Source organism: Acromyrmex echinatior, chromosome 17, assembly GCF_024713525.1.
Source record: "Acromyrmex echinatior isolate Ae372 chromosome 17, ASM2471352v2, whole genome shotgun sequence".
NCBI lineage: Eukaryota > Metazoa > Arthropoda > Insecta > Hymenoptera > Formicidae > Acromyrmex > Acromyrmex echinatior.
The window spans coordinates 4,060,465-4,077,217 of NC_141868.1; the positions used below are offsets into that span (position 1 = coordinate 4,060,465).

Here is a 16,753-nt window from a genome sequence, read left to right on the forward strand (position 1 = left end):
CTTCCGACTTTAGTCAGAAGTTCGACCTCGTATAATATTTCAACCCATTATCGATAATCAGACATTTTCGTCGATTTCCCGGAATGAATCAGATACACCATTGAGCAAGGCATTCTATTTGACGCTCACAAACATACAAGCATCATTGGCTTGTCTAATATATATATAAACAAGAAGTCTGTTTTCTGTGAATGAATTAATATACTTTTGAAACTTAAAGTAAGATAGGTACATGTTTTGATATTTGGCGAAAGCGAGAAAGACTGCAGTTCTAATGCAGTCTAAAAAAATAAAAACAGACTTAAGAGTGAAATAAAGAAGCAAAAAGACTGCGTTCAGAAATGTTTCTAATATTTGGTAAACAACAAGAATAAAATGGCTATCTTAAAGTCGATCTATGTTTGTTGAGAATGATTCCAAAGTGAATCAAAACGTACGAATACTTGAAATGTATGCAGCAATTTTATAATTATAATTTCTCAATCTCATAATTATAGCTTTAAAAATATTTCTTATTGCGCGTCATGATCTGCGTTTGCACTCTCAGACAGCACAGAATATTTATGATAAATATTTATTATTAATCATTTTCTTAAATGCTATATATATATTTTATATAAATTCTTTATTCGAAATATTGTTAAAAGATAGACTTATAAATATTTCATATAATATTTATAATAAATATGAATAAATATTTTTGTTAAATATTTATTTGAATTATAATGTCTTAAATATTTCCCTATCATTTACTACAAGGTCTACAATAAATATTTCATAATAAATGTTTATGATCTGTGCAGTCTAAGATCACAAAAATATTTAAAGTAAGCCTCATAAATATTTATAAATATTGTGTGTTGTCTGGATTGGCCCATCCTCGTTTATCATTTAATTTTGAGAGTCCATTATTTTTATATATCGTTATTATACCCTAAAATGCGCTGTGAGCATCAAATGGTACGCAACCCAAGTAGCACTCGCGTGACACTTGCGTCGCGGTCGCGCGCACGACGCAATCTAATCTCCGTGCTCGTCCGCACGAAGCGTCGACGCGGGTGCATTCCGCGGCGCGAGGATACCACCAGCGGGAGGGAGGGAGGGAGGGGACCTGTCGGTCCCCCCGACAGTCGGAACACAGAGCGGAGTGGGGGACCGGACGGTCTGACGCAGAAGCGCGTCAGGAGAAGTTGGGAGCCGGTCGCAACGACAGTGGTGGGGAGGGACAGCAACCGGAGGCGCGGAGGGAGGGGGGGAAGAGGGGACAGGGGAGCACGACAGCGACCGCCACACACAAACCGACTATAAACCAGGCGTAACTTGCCCCCTCCCGCGTGCCCCGCGACCCACGTTCCCCGCATACAGCAACACGCACACACACGCGCGCGCGCGGCAACCCCGTCCAGTCAGCCTTCTCGGCACAGCGCAGCCAGACGACATTGGGGCCAAGACGGCGGCACAGCAGTCGCCGTCCGAGTCTCACGCGGTGTGCGCAGTCAGTCAGTTGTCAGCCCGGCTTCGTAACGAGCGGACGTGTGCGTCTGCGATCTCGCCCGCGTCATACATACTTGTTACAGATATAGTACGTACTTCGCGTACGCGCGCCGTATATATTACATATATATATATATATATATATATATATATATACATTCGCCGAGCTCTCACGCAGTGCAACGACGCGTACGTGTCGGATCGCTGTCACCCGCGAGAGCGCGGAGTTCAAGTTCACCTCGTTTGAAGGAGGAGGAGGAAGGAAGATTTCCAGTGGCATTTCGAGCATTCTCTTTATTTTTTCGGGAGTGCCTCTCGTCTCTCGTTTTACGCGAGTGTCCCTCCTAAGGACCCGCACACGTACTGTACGAGTCTCGGAGTAATTTTTTTTTTTTTCCTTTCGAGTGCACGGCGGATATCACACAGAGTGCCCACGCTGTGTGTCCCACGCCGACTGTAAAGTCGCCGAGATTCGTGTTACGGGGACGACTGTTATGTCGCTGTGACAGCGGCGCGCCGGAGGTTCGATGAACGGGGCACCGCGTGCCGTTCCCGTTTCGACGATCGCATCGCGATAGTTACGCGCCTGTGGAAACCACACAGGGGAAAACTGTATTATACGCTTTTGACTATTCTGCGCCCGAAGGTCGACAGGATCAACGACAAAGTGGATCGCTGTTCCATCGCGCGCTCCGGATCGACGGAACCTTTCAAGATTGGTGAGTACGAGTTTCCTCGACCCACGCTGGCGAAATCTTTCAAGTGATCCTTTGAAGACTCGACTTGTGTTGATGATGCTGGAAATCGCTCTGAATCTTCCGAGATCTTTCGGACGAGGAAAGAATTGCAGTCGCTTTGGTCGAATTGTGATTCGACTGAACTGTTCGCTCTAAAAAATGTCGGTGTGGGTTTAACATCATGTGATATATAATTCTATATAATGTTCACTCTGTTGATGTTGTATTAACATCAACATGACGTGAACTTGTAACCTCTGGTGTTTACATCAGCGTCTTCATGGTGCGTCGATTTAAAACCCATGGTGTTAAATCGACATCATATTAGTTAATATTAACGATGATTCACACTGACATTTTTTAGAGAGTGTAATTTTTTAGAGAGTTTAAATGTGATTTATCAATTTCTAGACAAAGTCCAAACTCTTAAAACTACGTCTTTGACGTCTTTAAAATATTACTGTGAGTGAACTTTCAAGTTTAGAAACTAATTCAAGTTCAATACAGTTTTTGATAACAAATTTTGGTGGCTTAAAGTAATAAAATTGATAATATTCATTTTTTTACATTAAAGTAGTGTCAGTTATTCTTGCCTTGCGATTTACAAAGTATAATTAAAAAAGTGTAAAAATATTCTGAATTACGTGACCGAATTGTGACACAAAGTAATCGATGTAAGAAAAATATGAGTAACATTCCAAGGTTAAGATACCTTTAAGACGTCCCGTGTCCCAATTCTGGACTTTGTATTGTTTTTTCTCCGTCCGAGATCTCGGAATGATTTTTTACACGGAAAGGATGACTTTATGGAGTATCTGTAAATTTAAGCTAAACACAAATCTGAAAATAACTTCATTAGACGATCACAGTAATTACTCGTGCAGTACAAGACTTCAAAGGATATTCTGAGAACGTTCTCAGGTGTCTCTAATTAAATAAAATGTGCTGTGGATATTTGGACTTCAAGCTGCTAGAATGTGAAAATTTTTTACAGCAACGTCGTCATCAGCGTTTAATCATCCCACATAATTATTATTTATCGTCAAACAAAGTTATTTTTAAATCTGCATCTCAATTTTTAAATGCTCCCACAAAATCATTCTTTCCGCTTAACGACGCGAACACACAATTACGTCTCGTTACGAAATCGTTGCAGAAACGCCAGTCACGTCAATTCATTCGTGCTATAAACGTAATAAGAGAACGATCGGCGACGCGAGTATAAAAAACAACGACACTTCAAGAGTGTGTCGTGTAATTCGAGAAAGTTGACGAATCTCTCGAGCTATTCTCGGAATTGTTTGTTGAATTTCTTCGAAGATTAAAAAAATTTCATTCCGCTCTTTCGAGACCGTGAAATTTGTTTGACACTCGTCACGCTCGCCGTCATCGATCGCTTCGATTCGCGATGTTAGAAGCATCATCCAAGAATACGTCAACACGTGCTTCTTCCGCAGGCAGGTGAGACGTCAGAAACGGAGAAGCGTGCGAAACTTCGAGTCACGGTCCGCGCCGTTTTGACAGATTCCTATTATCTCGCCGAGAGATCTCTATTATCTCGAGCTCGTTGGAAATCGACGTGTCGCGAGCGTCGAAAATTTCTAAATTACATCGCAGAGTTGTTATCGTACCAATTGAACATTCTTGATGCGTTCTAAAAAGTGGGTGTAGATTTAACATCATGGGTTTTAAATCCATACCATATCGTTGTTGACATCAGCATCAATATGATAATTATATATAAACATCGCATGGTGTAAGATGTATTCGTATTTTTTTAGAGTGCAGAGGTGATACGAAGTTTTTGCGGGATTCTGCAAAGCCCCAAGTCCATTTCTCTTTGTCTCCATTTGTCTTGTCGAATTATAATAATAATAATACAATAGGGTAATAATAAGAAGCTTTATCGACGTGCAAATAGTATTTTATAAACGTTGAGCGCAATGCAGTGAATTGTCACTCTAAAGACTAAAATGTCACACTTTTTCAAAGATTGTGACTCAGCTTTCATTCTTTGGAATGAGATTCCACTCCAAAGAATTTAAAGCACCCGAAGAGATGATCAGGCGTCAGCAACAGTGTTTGTAAGCCTAGAACTTAATTACGATGTAATTGATAAATAAAATAAAACAGAGAGAAGAATTACACGATAACAACCTGCGGCACAAAGTTGCACAAAGGTTGCTGCAACATTGTAGCAACATGTAATGTTGCTGCAATTTCTGGTAAACGCGAGACGTACGTCTCTAGTACGTCGATTTCGCGATTGGCCGAGGAGCTCGCGAAGCCGTGAATGACGCAATATTCGCGATATTCGCGAACGTGATCATCCCGGGATGCATTCATTGTCCGGCCGTGCACGGTGCGGTATCTTATCATCGCGATATATTCGCCGGCTGAATCACGCAGGCTCTCTCGAATAACGCAGGTGTAGATAAAGACCATCGGGGTGTTGCGAGAAATGCAATTAATACGATGACGTCACGCGCACTACGAGGATAAAGCGACGTGTTCGCCACGCGCGTACTTATTATGTACCGAGATCTTACGAAAGTGGCATGCAACACGCGCGCCGTTGTTTCGTTCATTTCCTTGCGTCATCCCCTCTCCCCCCCCCCCCTCTTTCCCGCCTTCGCGTTATCCCTCGTTACTTTGTAGCGGGGAAACATTCCGGGATAACCAGTGTCGTCAGGACTAAAAAGTTCTGTTTTTGTTTCAACTAAAATGACGTACCTGATTGAGACGAATTGTATCAATAATTTATATCATATTCCTTTTGTCTGCAATTTATTATACTTTCTGCACATTCAAAATGAAAATATACAATTCTCTCTTTTTTCCTTATCCTTTCTTCTTTTTCACAAAAAATATCTATGTATTCTATTATGATATACAGAGCCACTAAAATTTTAATTATTTAATTGAATAATTCAGAATTTTACTGAGAGTTGAATAGTCGGTAAAAATATATGATAAAATATATGATGATATTTTCGTTTGTGATTTATTGCTTTTGTATTTAGATCGAACGTTGAATTTTTCTAATATTGTATCAGAAATTGTACAAGATATTGAAATTGCACACTCTATAAATATTGCTGTAAAATTTAACATGGACACTATGTAGTGTCCATATAATTCTCTCACCATGCTGGTGTTGATATTAACATTAAAGAAACCCCAAAAAATGTGGAATTAAATCCACATCATATTGGTATAAATATTAACATCAACACAATGAGAATTATATTATAGGCACATACGTGGTGTGTTAAATCCACACCGAATCTTTCAGAGTATATCAAATTTTATCTTTTCTGAAATGCAAAGTGAAATATCGAAGTATTACTGTAGTTAGAAGAGTATTAAATCTAGTATTATTCCATCAAGCCTAGATCTATACTACCAAGAAGACTGATCATGTCACGATTCCGATTTCGCAGCGAGGATCGGTTAGAACGGAACGCGTGTGTGACGTTCCGCCTTCGCGATACGAAATGCGTTTGCGAAATGCATCGCGATCAAGGATCAAGGTCGGATTTTATTTTTATCCTTTCGACTCCGCCGTCGCCGTTCGCGCGCTCGGTTACGTGAGAAGAATCGATATTCTTGTCGTACGTAAGACAACTCTCTCTCCCTCTCTCCTATTAACAGCCAGTTATAATTTAAAATCAACCAATCGCGACGAAATTGATTAATCGGGACACATTACGAAATCGAGATACGGCGATAGCGTTGCCCTGCCGCCAACGATCGATGTTCGTAAGTTCTTTCACGTGGCTGCGGCCACGGAAGCTACCGAAAGGAGTGATACATCGATCGCGAGATCCTCTATTCCTCTCGCGAAACGGGAACCTCTCCCCCCCCCCCTCTCTCTCTCTCTCTCTCTCTCTCTCTCTCTCTCTCTCTCTCCTCTCGTTGCACCGATTCCCTTTCCCCATCGATCTCCTCCCACCACGCGCTGCTTGCCGCTACAGCTCTCTATCAAAGTGGGCCACGGTCCAATTTATGGAGCTCTTTCAACCTCGTGGCGTAAAACCGTCCGTGCAATAAGCCTCACGGACTCCTGCCCGAAGGGCACGCACATGCACCCACTCGGGAGATCGCTTAGAATCGCTGAGAAAAATGGTCTGGAGTATTAAGTAGTAATTCTGGTGAAAAATGGACGAATCGGAATTTTCTGATTAAGTCTACTAGAATTTTGAGAGTTGAGACAACTAAATTCTGGAATTCTGGTTGATAATTATTCTGGTAAAAATAAGAATTCTAGTGGATTCGTCAGAAGTATTGTATGAACCAGAATTCCGATCAGCTCAACTGGAATTCTAATAAATTTAACCAGAAAATTCTGAGCCGTCCATTTCCAACTAGAAATTTTTTTCAGTGATTGACGGAACGTGACTGATACGTGGGCAGAAAATTTCCGATTCCATTGAATCGCCGAAGAAAATCGAGAGATCGAGAAGGAACAAAGAACGAAGGAGATGAAAAATCAAGTTATTGACTGCAGAAAAAGTAGCTTTGCAACTGTTGTAAGATTCTCTTATGTGATTGGATTTTACTCTTAGTTCTTCATTGGACTTAAATGTATAAACCAATCATATAAAGTATAAAGAATCTTATAATAATTGCAAAGTTGTCTCTCTCTCTGCTAAACGCAGCCATACATTGTATAATGTAATCGCGCAGTTGCCTAACAATTAAATCGACAAATGGATACAGTGATAACGTACCGTGATAACGTATCAGGCACGCTGTAATTTTATCTAATGTGAGTTTAAAAAACTATTCTCACGAAAATAATTCTTATAAATGTCGTATTACGACATCTATAAAGAGAGTCAGTTTTATCTCATTAATGCGAATAGAATTAATTTTTTATTGTTTAACGTATAACTCTCTAAAACTTTTAGAGAGAATCCCATTCTGAAGAGCGGAATCTCATTCTTGAAGATTGAGAATTGAGTCTTTTTCAAGACTGACTCAATTTTCTCACTCTTTAGAATGAGATTCCACTTCAGAATTTAGTATACTAACGACAAACAGAGATTAAATATAACGATCAGAGATAATGAATTGTATAAATACATTAAATAAATACAGAACTTTTTTAAAAATGTTCAAAGAAGACGACTATTCTCGTCAGAAATTTTCAAGAACTTTTAACTCTTCTAGCACTTGGCGAATCCTTCGACGCAACTCTAAGTGCACTTATTCGAGTATATAGTAGAAAAAAAAAATAGATCGGCCGATTGGAAATTTGACTCGGTTTCGATCGTGATTCGCGATCGCAATTCGCGGGATGGTCGTGCCGGAAGTTTTCGCGGAAGAGATCGGAGTTACCTGCCGATCGATAGAGATATTGTCTAGCGGATTATCTGCATTGCGCGGAAATACACGTAACCGCAGGTGTTGTACTCGCAATGGTCGCAAGTGTACAGCTACTGCTAGTTACGGTTCTCTCAGCTGTGTGCGTTTGTGTGCGTGCGACCGGATATACTGGCGATATCTAGGTTTATACGTGTCGTCGCGTCTCGGACATTGTGGATTATACGTTGCGTTGCGTCATCGGCCGTTCATCGATCACCACGATGTAAGGAGAGAGAAAGAGCGAGAGCGAGAGAGAGAGAGAGAGAGAGAGAGAGGGATGGTGGGCGAGCAACGCGCCTTGTATCTATTTGCGCCGCTCTATTTCTTATTTAACGATATCGATGACGAACGCGACGATCACGGAATTTTAAGATTACCCTGAAAGACGTGCGCTTGCGACTGTAATTAAATGGTAAAATATATGATTAACGGTTAGCAGCTCTATCTTTAGCTCTGTCTCGGAAAAAATTATTATGACAGCAACTATAAAGATAAACGGCGGTAAATCCCTTTTCGAAAATTCATCTCTAATTTTTATTAATATATTCCTGCGACGAAATGGCACGGAAAATAAAAAAAGGAATAAAAAAAAGATAAAGGCCAAGAGAACCATGAAATATTGAAGTATATATAATATAAAAAATGTACAATATATGAAAATTAAAATGTATACATTGAAATTACAAAAACACCGAAGCGAGACATTTCGACTCGACTGACTGAGTCTGCTTCAGCCGCTAATACGAAAGTCTGAAAGATACAATACGTCAAAGTGTAATGATTCGAAAAATATTCCAGATATCAGTGTTTCAACAACGACCGTATTACTGCGGCGGGAATTGCGTCACGAGCGCTAATTCGAGGACTTCGCCTCTCTCACGTCGTCGCGGGATCGAGCGGCCGGATTCCGCGACGATCGCGATTCAGAAGCAGCTCTGCGGCACGGCCGGTTTATCGATCATATTAGCAAATATCAGACTTCGTTGTTCGCCGCGATGACCTTTTCCCGCTCGTATTATGCAACGAAGGTGAATGGTCTAACATAACAGCCTGCACGTGTTGCAGTCACGTGGCGGACGCGGGACGGCCGCAACAACACAAGGCGAACCAACTCGCGCGAATTGCGCGAGCGTTTGCGCGCTATGTGCTAACAGTTGCATCACGCACCGCGTTATTTCTTAAGCGACTTTCACACCGCCAGCACGCGGGATCCCAAAGAATCGTGGAGTCAGAAGGCCGCATGCAATTCAGCTTATTATATTAAGGAGATGGATATTTTTAAATAATATAAAAAATTCTAACGAAATCATTCCAGATCTCATTTAATAAGCAGTATTTTTTTCATTTGTGCTTCAATAGAAATGTATGGAAAAATATTGTATTGTAAAATAATAAGTCAATTTGGAAGTATTTACGACTTGAAGTATTTACGTAAAAACACTTGGAGATTTTTATTATTATTTTGATTATTATTTTATAACGATAAAAATTAAGAAAATTTGTTTAAAGTATAATTATTAATATAATGTTTTATATCGAATCTCTATAAATAGCGATACACTTTTTTACTCCGCGACTGCTCGTCGATTGAAAAAATTCAAACGCTGCGTTTCGTAGACTTTTACGAGGGTAAAGTTAGTTTTAAAGGCGATTAAAGAGAATGAAATTTTGTAATTGTTACTTATATCGAACGTCGTGCATTATTGAAGGGCTCGTTGCAACAGCGAGTTTATAGCGAATTCGATTGGACGCACTAATGCGCACTGGTGCATATTAAAGCCGTTGTATACTGATTTAATTTGAGTGCAAAAGTGAAATGCAAATATTTCGAATGATAAAACGACCAAAATGTATATAAACATTTTTTACGAAACAGCACAATAAAATTTATTAAGGATACCACGGTTCATATTATATTATTTATTTATATTATATTAATATATTTATGCTATTTTTATGTGCATTTTTTTACATCGATTTGTGTACGATGGCTTCAATGTGCATCAATGCGCACTAATGCCTTCAATCGAATTAGCTGTTACCCACATTTCGTATATATATATATATAAAACTGGAGCAAACAAAGCTAAATAAAGCGAAAATAAGAAAAATATTAATCACATCATATTCGACTTTATGACCTTCATGTTACTGTTGCAGAAGTCATACTTTGTTTAAAAATAATTCAGATGAAAGTTGATAAGCAAAATCAAATATTTATATTACATAAAATAATATTTTTACTTATATTTCAAAATACAATCTTAATTTTAAGAAACATTATTTCGTTCTAGATTAAAAATATTTATTAAACTAGGGTGATTTTTTAGTTTTGTAAAAATAAAGCAATTAAATTAATTCATCTAATAATTTAATTAATATTTAATTTTTGTAATTAAATCATTGCTTAATTTAACGAAACTGAAATGAAGAGAATTTACTTTGTTTTTAGCAAATGTGGGTTAGCCCGCCGTTTCAGCAAAAAGTCTCTCAATCGTATGTTACACACCACTCATTTTACTGTGTCTCGAAAATCGCAATTTGCAGAGCAACAGGACTTACAGAACAGGCAATCATCCGCTTTTCGGATCTCGCGGAATAAGAGGGGGATCGTCGATCATGTCGCGATGTTGTCGTCACGCGCGTATATACATTATGTAACGAGGATAAACGCTTTTGTACAAAGGTCTCGTTACCCGCTCATGTCACGTGTATTGTCGGAAGGCCGGCGGGACGCGTTGTAAGAAACGTCACGAATCTCACGTGGATCGCGCGACCATCGGAACGTGCGACATCCGTCCACTTGTGATAAACATAACGCGGATCGCGAATGTTCGAATTTCACGAAATAGCGCGAAGTGTCAGAAAAACGAGTGTAAAAAATTCGCGGTAAGCGACTAGAGCTGCCGCGATAATTGTCAACGGTCCGCTATTATAGCTAATGCTAATATTTCATTTGTTGTGTGACAAATTTTTTAAGTACATGTTGATCGAGATACTTGAAGCATTTATTAACGCTCTAGGACAAGTTCTCTAAAAACATACAAAGGAAACAAGTAAAAAGCAATAAATACAAATAAGAAATACAAGTAATGTACAAAAAAAAATTGAACAGAGACCAAGAAGCGATAATTACAAGCAGCATGAAAAAATGATGTACAATGACTGCCAAAAGTTTTCGATCAACGTATGATTTTTGTCAATTTTTAATGGAATTCTTATTATTTATATAATCAACGTAAAAACTCGATATATTTTAATGTATAATTAGATTTCTATTTGTAAAGATTCTTCTTTACATAAGCAATACAGTAAAATTATTCATTGGCCGGAAACATTTGGCAGCCACTGCATAAAGAAAACAAAATTCTAGAGTCTTGAGAATCTCTCTATTCTGCAGCCAATTAACGCACTTGAACAATTTGTCGACAAATGAAATATTAACCTAAGACGTAAATCTGTTCGCGTTACTTGCGTTTGGCACTCGAAACCTTCAGTTCTTTCTTTTCAACACCTAAACATATATTTAACAGACCTTCTGACAGCCTAAATACACAAAAAAATACAAACCGTGCAAGTAATAATTACTTGTTCCAAGTATTTAAAAAAAAAAATTATAATTATTCTGAAATATCATAAGTTCACTACAAGCATTAAATTTATTCAAAATATAGTCTGAATCTTAAAATTATAATTAATCTTACTAATTGTAAAATACAATTAATTAATTTTATAACAATATTCTTCAAATTCTTGTTTCGAGCGCAAAATTCGAACAATTTCCTAGAATTTATAAATACGTTTTAAGATTGTCGTGAAAATATTCTCTGTCACAGATAAGTGAGTTTACTTAAAAGGAAGAAAGTAAATTGAGCAATCACTTTTCTTCGCAATAGAACGATATTTTTTTGTGTACGTACTTATACACGCGTTCTTCTCGTGTAATTCGGTCTCGCTTCTGCCTGGCCTTTCCCGTTCCCGCCCGCCTCACCGAATCGAATCAAGCCGGCCGCGGCCGCGTGACGCGCATGATTATGTAACGACAAAGTGTGCCTCTGTTACGCGACTATAATCGACTGTACCGGGTGTCGCCGATCAATCTGCCATCGTCAATGCGTTGATGAGAAATTCTCCCAGCTCACTCGTTTTTCTTCGGAACTTCTTATCGACCAGACCTCCAGAGTGCCAGGAATCTTGGACACGATTGACTCGCGATTATGATCATCCTCAATCCTCCTCCCTCTAGGAGGAACTAATCTACGATCGCGTGAAGAAAGAGAGGGGGGGGAGGGGAAGAGATGCATTTGGGCCACGCGTCGTAAAATGTTCCTTTCTCGTTCCATTTGATGGTCGCGTCGACGCAAAGTATGCGTTATCACGCAGGCCAGTTGCATAATGAGCGGGAAACGAAATCGGAGACCGGTTCGAAATGCCTCGGCAAAGGCCGATAACGGTATCAGTTGGCTCGCTGTTACGTGAGCGCTGACCGCAATCGTAACACGTAGCCACGGCCAAGCACGATGGTGTCGGGTGGCCCCCGGCATTGTGCACATGCCTTTATGTGTACCAGCTGCGCGCGGGCGCTCAAGCTTAAGTTCGTCGTACCCGGACTATTTTCGGGCGCATCCTATTCGGCGGTTTTTCTCAAACGTGCGTTCCGCAAGTAATAATATCCGGCGGACGGTTGTGCTTCCCCCTCTCCCCTCCCCTCCCCACCCCCTCAAGTCATCACGCACGGACACAAGTGTATCCGATTTATTTAGAATATATTTTACGTATCCGCTTCTTTTCTGTCGAATTTTCTCACATAAATAAGCGAAGAAGGCCACAAACGATCGAATTCATATAGATTAGACAAAGGATGTCCCAAAGACGTCCGGAGAATATTTCCAGGATGGTCCAAGGATATCCAGAACGTTCCTCGAATAAGGTGTACTGGAAACCTTAATGTTTATTTTTTTTTTTTTTTGCGTGAATTTTACAAATTTCTCAGTTCGAAATTTTTTATCTCGTTCACTACACGATTCTCGTTTCTCATATCATTCCGTAGGAGCTTTGTGATTTCGTAGAATCGTTTATGATTGTTGCGTATGTGGAGTGTTATTTTCTCGTAGATATAACAATTTTAGACTTCCGCCCCGAGATTTTCCGGCGATGGCCGGGAAATAATGTAAATAAATTTCCGGGAAGATATATACACGGGTGAGAGTAGTACGTCGGGTATGTATATTGTAAGCGGCTTCCTCGAACGAGCGCGTCAGGAGGAAAAAAATAAGCGCTGGCACCGGGTCAACCGGGATGACTTAATCGAGATATGGCGTGATATCACGCTAATTACTCATTGGGCAACATAATACGTCGTTAATTATTTCGTATTCTAAACTGCGATACCGATTTCATAAGCGTTCCTCACAAAATTGCAACAAGTCATTTCCATCCCGCGGATGCCACAACCCCCATCGGACAATAATTTCCCATTTTTGTATATTATTGTATATACAGCCTTGAAAAAAAATAAGCACCTAATTAACCGTTACTTAAAGTTTTAGCCGAAAAATTGATTTATGCACCGAGAAAAAAAAAATAGCCTAAACATAAACAAATATTTATTTGAATACTGCCAACTAAATATTTACTCAGTAAAAAGAAGCGATTGTTGAATGAAATTAATATTTTTCGTACCAAATATATAAACATATTTTTATATTCAATAAATATTTAAGATACTTTTGTCTCAGTGCGGCGGCATTTGCTGTACCCAAATTATCCTTTGTTTCAAGAATTCTCTAAATTTGTGTATAATTTTAGAGAAGGCTGGATAGATTTTTATATCTAAAATTCATGCAAAAATACTAACCACAAGCTTAATATGGCCTTCTTGGCCATATTTGTGTCTACAACTATTACGTAACTAGTCACGACTGATATGTAGTACGCATAATAATGACAGCAGCCGGGAGTATTTTTTCGCGATCGCTGCCGCAATGCGGGAAGTCCCGCCGCATTCCCGGAGACGGGCGTCGAGGCGCCAAACAGCTCCGCGGTTTCGCGCTACGCGTTAATCCCCGGGAGTCGACACGTTCCCGGAAGGAACGTAAGAGTCGCAAATGCGACGCCTGTGCACGCAGCAGCGGGCCACGTGCAACCCGTCGCGTCGCATTGCGCAACGCGCGGGCGGAACACGTGTCCGCGTGTTACACGAACAACACGCGCGCTTTCCGTCTACGCGTCCATTGTTTTTCTCTCTTCTCCCTCGTCGTTCCCGGAAAATTAGGTGATACCGGCCGGACGGGAAGGGAGAGAGGAGATGAGATCTCTTCGGAAATGCCGATTGATAACGGGCGGGGAGAGATACTGCGGGAGAGACGCATGCTCGGAGGAATTAACAGAGGAATTACCACGCAGTTGGCCACGACGTTTCCTCCGGTGTGAACAACGACGACGACGACGACAACGGACGAATATTAATAGCGCGCGCGATTCCGAGTGAAACCGAGTGACTGGTCCGATTTGATTTTTCCCGAGTCTTTTCGATCTTGCTCGATCCTTGGAGGAGCCTCTTGTTTTTCAGAAATTACAGAAGAGATTAAGGTAGAGCGAGAACAACATGTAGATAATGTCGATTGTTAAATCTACGGAAGTGCTGTGAGAGAAGAATGTTTGATATTTGTGACTATAATTGCAATTATGATTAAGTCCTTTGTTTTTATAGTTATCACTGCAGTATATGATGTCATTAGTGATGATGCCTTTACACATTTTATCAACATGAAAAAATTCTATAAACTATGATAATTTTTAATATTAATATCAAGATTTGAATGTGTCGTAAATAAAATTTTAAAAAATTTTCTTTCGAAAGTGAAAGGCAATTACATGATGAATATAATTATTTTCTTAACCACGCACGAGAAAAAAAGATTAAGGTTCAAATCATATTTCTTTGTGAATTTGTACAATTTTCAACTGTGCATTTTCTTAGCATTTGCTTACTATTTTTATTATTTGATTATAATGACAAAAAAAATTCAATATGAATTTTCAATCCTTGGTGATATTGATATAAACAAAGGTTTTAAATCCGTATCATTTTGATGTTATCAACGGTAAGAATTATACAGACACCGGACGATGTTAAATCGTAAATATTAGAATTCTAGGTGAGAATTCTTATTTTTTTATAATTATATCAGAATAATTATATCAATCAGAATTCCAATTATCTCAACTAGAATTCTAAGTAGATTTAACCAGAAAATTCTGATTCGTCCATTTTCCACCAGAATTCCTATTTAATGGTCCAACCGTATCATTTTTCTCACACAGTGCACTCATATCTTTAAAGTGCGGGTAACGTCAACGGTGATTTTTCGGAACGGAAATTATGCAGCAAACGGTACGTGTCGCTGAGTTGCGCAACATTCCGGCGAAAAATCCACCGTCCATGTGCCATGTAATATACGTGGCGATGATTCGGCGAGAAAAACGAGATCATTTGGTGATTCAACCTCTCATTTGTCGTCCTCCACGCTTTTCGTCCTCGAACAGCATCCGTGGAAAACGCATGGAATCATCGCGCGTCACGCATCTCCTCTCGCATTTATACGCGAATGAAAACTAGGAGAATACAGACGAAAGGGGAGGGGGAGGTAGTCTATATGTGAACGACGCACGCAAAGTTTATTACGGAATCTAGAATTGGTCGATTAATTGAGCGGCGATGCGCCAGTCGGAATAATAATATACGAAAGTGGTAGCGATCGATGCTGATTGCGCAACGGCTTCCATTTAGTTCCATTCGTTAGAATCTTATAAGCATTTATTTCTGCGGAAGGCACCTGCATTAGTCGATAAAAATAACAGAATAACGCTCGTGCATGTTGACGTCACGTCAATCTGTGTCTAAAGACTGTACTTCGATATGAATATCAGAATGCATCTTTACGTCTGTCTTCGTTGATTTATGCGTGACGCAATTCTTTCATAATCGTAGAATGGATCGTGGATAAGAAAAAAAAAGGAGAGAAAGAGTGGGAGGAATGACGTTGGAAGCATTTAATAACGTTCATTTATTGCTGTTTTAATTTCGGTAAGTGATGTCAGTGCTTCTTCTCAGGAATTATTTCGTTTGCAGATAAGGTAAACATCGTATTTTATACGAACCTACAGTTTGTCCAGAGTCACTCACTAAAAGAGTCTTCTTTAAAAGTCTGGCTAAAAACAAATCCCTTAAAATCCTGCGAGAGAAAAAGGTATGTACTGTGTTTCGTTGTTTATATGTACCTATACTATCTACGTGCACCTTTAACTTAGAACTCTCGCTGTGTAACCTTAATTAAGATTAAAGTAGAGACGGTAAATAATCAATTAGTGAGACAGTATATAAATAGGGAATAAGTATATATCGTTTATTCACTATAAAACGAGACGACTCAAAAATTGTCAATGTTTTTTAGTTGTAAAAAAATAACAGAAACATAAAGAAACAAGAGAAAGGAATATATTTTAAAAGAACATGCTTTTATTCCTCTATAATCAGTTATTACATCAAACTTGCACTTTAAAATTAATATCAGAAAATTTTAACGGTTCAAAACTTTACATTCAAATTTATTTTCTGGAGAACTTTGATTTTTAAGTAAGTTTTCTCTCTCGTAGGATTTTAACCAAATCGTTCGGAAAAGACAGAAAGGACATCTAAAAAACTGTAGATACAGATTTAAAAAGAATTTCGCTGGACTATCAAAATAATTATGTAGGACTCAAACTGTTGGAGCGAGATAGCAGAAAAAGAGGAATTTCCTCACTCCAAAAGAGAATGTAAATTTCCAAGATAAAAATATTTTCACTCTTTTTCAAAGACTGGCTCAATTTTCAGTCTTTTGGAGCGAGATTTCACTCCAAAATAAGATATGATAGACAAAATAAGACGTGATAGGAAATGAGAAACGACAGCTGAAAGGCTGATTAGAAGAACAGATCTGCGAGAGGAGATTAACGTCATCGATGCAGCGGCGAGCGTTCGAGAAGGACGGAAAGATGCCTCGGGGAAACGTGATCCGCGTCCCTCGATCGAATTCGCCGATTATTCCACTTCTGTCGTAAGCGGAAGAATGGAACGTGATTCCCTGGCCGTAACACGTGGCGCACGT

The 16,753-nt window shown here is 39.3% G+C and overlaps 1 protein-coding gene across 5 annotated transcripts in view; it reads left to right on the top strand.

The window, feature by feature from the left end:
• Positions 1-16,753, top strand: part of LOC105151817 (uncharacterized) — a 101,445-nt gene that overhangs the window by 70,256 nt on the left and 14,436 nt on the right. For 2 of the 5 annotated variants that reach the window (XM_011065749.2, XM_087415172.1), the window contains exon 1: positions 2,094-2,213. The exons of 1 other annotated variant lie outside the window; for it this stretch is intronic. The gene's annotated coding sequence lies outside the window, so the exon portion shown is untranslated. 2 more of the 5 variants (XM_087415171.1, XM_087415169.1) reach the window with 2 other exon arrangements.